General features: G+C 53.4%; 1 non-coding gene across 1 annotated transcript; it reads left to right on the top strand.

The window, feature by feature from the left end:
- Positions 1 to 237: 237 nt before the first annotated feature.
- Positions 238 to 344, top strand: LOC119866959. Its single transcript, XR_005381910.1, has one exon. It is a non-coding gene; the product is annotated as a U6 spliceosomal RNA (small nuclear RNA).
- Positions 345 to 592: the final 248 nt, after the last annotated feature.

The raw sequence follows: 592 nt of genomic DNA, 5'->3' as shown, positions 1-592 counted from the left end.
GAGGGCCAATTTCCCATGGTCCCTTCATTTGCATACACGACGTTGGCCGGTTGGGGAAGCCATTAGGATTAATCCGGCCGCGATCACAGAAATGCAACGACTATATGTACAACATACAAGAGGTCATAACTAGGCATGGACAGTTGGGGATTTTGAAAAGCGCGCAGCAGAGTCGCCATAAGCGTAAAAGTCTCGGCATATTAGAGTTTATATAGTCCTTGGGAAAGCGCGTAGTTCGTGCTCGCTTCGGCAGCACATATACTAAAATTGGAACGATACAGAGAAGATTAGCATGGCCCCTGCGCAAGGATGACACGCAAATTCGTGAAGCGTTCCATATTTTGGTGCCGGCCCCTTTGCTTGCAAACACCTTTCACCTGCAAGGGTTTAACTTTTTTTTCCGCACAAAGGAAACTGCAGACGCGGGAGACAGACTAAGAGGAGGTGGGGTCGAGTCCGGCGCCCTCTCGGCCCTGCACAAACGCCAGGCCCCAGGCTTGGATCTCTCTGCCCTGGGGCCCCTGCTCCCCCCTGCACCACCCGGAGTCCCGCGGTCACTAACACCCTTTAGGACGTGGCTCTGCCAAAGTGG

This window comes from Canis lupus, chromosome 30 (assembly GCF_011100685.1).
Source record: "Canis lupus familiaris isolate Mischka breed German Shepherd chromosome 30, alternate assembly UU_Cfam_GSD_1.0, whole genome shotgun sequence".
Lineage (NCBI taxonomy): Eukaryota > Metazoa > Chordata > Mammalia > Carnivora > Canidae > Canis > Canis lupus.
This window is presented reverse-complemented; position numbering and strand designations above follow the sequence as displayed.